Source organism: Alligator sinensis, unplaced genomic scaffold, assembly GCF_000455745.1.
Source record: "Alligator sinensis unplaced genomic scaffold, ASM45574v1 scaffold437_1, whole genome shotgun sequence".
NCBI classification, from domain to species: Eukaryota; Metazoa; Chordata; order Crocodylia; family Alligatoridae; genus Alligator; species Alligator sinensis.
In genome coordinates this window covers 1175994-1179813 of record NW_005842176.1, presented here as the reverse complement: position 1 = coordinate 1179813, position 3820 = coordinate 1175994, and the positions used below count along the sequence as shown (strand labels likewise).

General features: G+C 48.8%; 1 protein-coding gene across 1 annotated transcript in view; it reads left to right on the top strand.

The window, feature by feature from the left end:
* Positions 1–3820, top strand: part of LOC102381066 (pepsin A-like) — an 18623-nt gene that overhangs the window by 262 nt on the left and 14541 nt on the right. The window lies entirely within an intron of this gene.

Below are 3820 nucleotides of genomic sequence, written 5' to 3'. Positions count from 1 at the left end.
AGGAGGTGATAATTTATTTGTATACAGTACTGTGTCCTTCAACCAACACTTGGCTTTGTTTTCCTTTTCTCAGGGCCACATTCCCAGTATTTATGTCTGTATATTGGGGACTTCTTTGCAGTCTTTTCTTTCAGCTTCTAGAGATTTTGTGCTGTGTCTTTCAGATGTATAAACTTCCTTAGAACAATGCACTGTCAAAACCCTGCCACCTGCACATGCCTTCGTTTTCAGCAGTAAGATGTGCCTGTCCCTGGGGTGAGAACTACTATTATTTAAGCCATCTGGTCACCTAAGAGAGCTTAAGGACTTCTCAGAACTATCTTAATTGAACACCAGTGATTACACCCCTCAAAAGTGTAAAAGTTAAAAAAAAATTAACCCAAGTTTCAGTAACACCCTATATCTTCCTGGCAGGTTAGAAAAGCACTTATCCAGAATGGTTTATACAGGGATGATCCTGCCTTGAGCAGGGGGTTGGACTAAATGACCTCTGCAGATCCCTTCCAGCCCTGTTTTCTATGTTTGCCTTTACTCTATCATCTCAATGGAGTCTCAAGTTGTGTCTTTCTGAATAAACCAATCCCAGGCTGGCAAAAAGTAAATAATGTAATGCTGATGCAGTCTTTAAACTACTTGTTTATTTACAGTGTCTTCATGTCTGGGAATATTCATATCCCCCCAAAAGTATCTTACTCCCATTCAAATGTTCACAGGAACATAGGAAAGTAGGCCTGGAAGAGACCTCATGAGGTCGTTTAGTTCAGTCTCCTACTCAAGGACCACTACTAAAGACCATTCCAGCCAAGTGGCTGTCTAACCTTTTCTTGAAAATTTTTAGGGATGGAGATTTCACAGTTCCTTTAAGTAGCCTGTTCCAATGCTTGACCATCCTCATAGTCAGAAAGCTCCTTTTAATCTCTTATCTAAATTTCCCCTGCAGAAGCTTGAGGCAATTGCTCCTAGTCCTGTCCTCTACAGCCACAGAGAAACAGCCTGCCTCCATCTTATCTGCAATTGTCATTCAGGAATTTGAAGACTTATCAAATCCCCACTCAGGCTTCACTTCTCCAGATTAAATAATTCTAGTTCTTTCAGCCTTTCCTTATAAATTGTGTTTTGGAGGCCTCTAATCATTTTTGTTACTGTGCACTGGACTCTTTCAAAGAATGGTTTCTTTGATCATTTTTTCCAAGATCTTCCCAGGGATTGAGGTCAAACTGATTGGCCTGTAGTTTCCTGGGTCTTCTTTCCTCCCTTTCTTGAAGATAGGCACTACATTAGCCCTCTTCCAATCTTCAAATACTCTGCTCGAGCGCCACGAGTTCTTGAATATCCTTGCCAGTGGCTGTGCTGTGATGTCTGCCAGTTCCTTTAGCACTCTTGGGTGCAACCATTCTGGACCAGCTGACTTGTGGGGGTCCAGCCTCTCAACGTGCTCCTTCACAAGATCTATGCCAATAGTAGGCATATATTCACCCTCACCCTGGTCATCCCGCACCATGTTAGGCAAGGTGGTCCCTTTGGGCTGGTGAGAAACCAATGCAAAGTAATCATTAAGCAGATTGGCTTTTTCTTGGGTGTCAGGAGTCAGCTGCCTCAATTGGTTTAGCAGGGGTCCAATGTTGCCCTTGTTTTTCTTTCGACTCCCCACATATCTGAAGAAGAACTTTTTATTGTCCTTGAGTCGTGTAGCCAGTTTGAGTTTGGTTTCAGCCTTGGCTTTCCTAGTCCACACCCTACAGGTGCAGACCAGTGTGGAATACTTCTCCTTAGTGGTGTTTCCTGTTTTCCATCCTTTATAAGCCGCTCTTTTTAGGTGTAGGAGGTCCATGAGCTCCATGTTGAGCCAAGGGGTTGCTGAGCCCTTTTACCACCTTTTCTACCTCAGTTTGTCTCACCCTCCTCAGCCCATGACCCATAGCCAGAAGGATCAAGGAAAAAACCACCCGTGCCCCCAACCCTCTGAGCCCCACTCCCAGAGCCCTGCAGTCATTCATGACCTGGCTGGGATTGCTCCGAGCCATGTCATTTGTGCCCACATGGATAAGGAGCATGGGGTAGTGGTCAGAGGACAGTATAAGTTTGGGGATCCTCTCAGCCACATCCCAGATACGGGCTCCCAGGAGGCAGCAGACCTCCCAGGCTAAGGGGTCAGGGCAGCAGTTCGCTCCCTCTGTCCCCCTCAGAATGGAGTTTTCCACAATGACCACTTTGCATTTCATCTTAGGGATGGTAGCTGCTCACGTTTCTTCCTCACTTGCAGGAGCTGGCAGCTCTGCAGGTTCTACTGGTGCTGTGAGGGGTTTGTACCTGTTGCAGATATCCAGGGGGGGTGGTGACCTCCGAGCCTTGGGGCCAGATATGACCTTTGTCCAAACCCCTGGCTGAACAGTATGCGAGTGCCTCTTGGCCTCCCTTGTCCTGGCAGGCAACTTAGCTCTTTCCTCTTCTTTTTTTGGGTGAAGGGCCTGGCAGTAGGAGTCAATCTCCTGTTCACTATCCCTGATGGCCCACAGCCTCTGCACCATGGTCTGGAGTTCCACTATCTGGCATTCCAGAGACTCCAATGCAGAGCAAACTTCACAAGGGGAGGTTGCAATGTTCCTAACCTCATGTGCCTGCAGTCATGCCAGGCAGCCCCCACAGCCGAGAGCCAGGGGCTCTGTCTAAATGGAGGCCAGAACCATGGGTTCTGTCTGGGTGGAGGCCTCAGCAGTACCAGAGCGGGGGATCCCGCCGCTGGGGGGAACCTCTGGGTGTGATGCGTGCCACCCACCATGGCACAGATAGTAGTCTGGCTACTACTGTGCCGATCGTTCTCTTCAGGCTCGCCTCATGCCCCTCCTGCTTGCCTTCCTGCACAAACTCCCATGCTAACTCACGGACCGGGCCAAAAGCACGCCTGTTTGCATGCTCTGTTCGCGAGGCTCTGATTGCATGGATTCCTGGGGGGTTGAGTGACGTAGGAAGAAGTCTTGCTCTGGAGCCAGGGCCAAACTGCAGCTTCTGCCATTGGCGGGCCCTTTTAAACTCTACACGTGCAGTAGGGCCCACCAGTGCCACACTTCTCTTGGGGAACTGGGGGGTCCTTCTCTGGTGGGAACACAGAGAAGGGCACAGGTAAGTACGCCCCCCCCCACCCCATCTCATGCACCGGATGGCACCGGTTGCATGGCTCCCTGGGGGGCTGGGCCGGCGAGGCAGGACCCTCCTAAGCTCCTCAGCTGCCCTGCAGCTGAAATAACTCCCACCCACTGTGGACCACACCTACCTGCCGGCTGCGCTGGAGGTTGGGGTCAGGATCTGCTGAGGTCCTGTTGGGAATCCCAGGGCTCACGGGGACCCAATGGAGTTCTTCTCATGCATCTCACTCTGGAGCCGAGGCCAAGCTGCCCCTCAGAGTAGGGGCCAAACTGATATAATCATTTTGAATTTTGTGATCTCTTTCCTGATATCTAGGCTGCCTCGATCCCTGTCTCCTGCGTCATCATCCTGAAGGACCCCAAAAAAGCATTCAGTTAAACATTTGCAGATTATTAGATCACCTTTGCTCTCCACTCTACCTTCACTGCATAGCAGGCCTAATCCCTCTTCCTTGTTTTTTATTATATAGCTAAAGAACCATGTACTATTTTATTTATTTATTTTATTTTTTGCAAAGCCTAACACATGGTGACTTGAGACAGTCTTCCTTGTGGATCTGGCCCCCTTTCCGCTCTTCATAGGCTTTTTTCTTAAACCCACTAACCAAACACCCACATGAACTTAGGAATGGTCTCTGTCTATCCTTTTACACATGGTCATTCATGGAGCCTTTCCC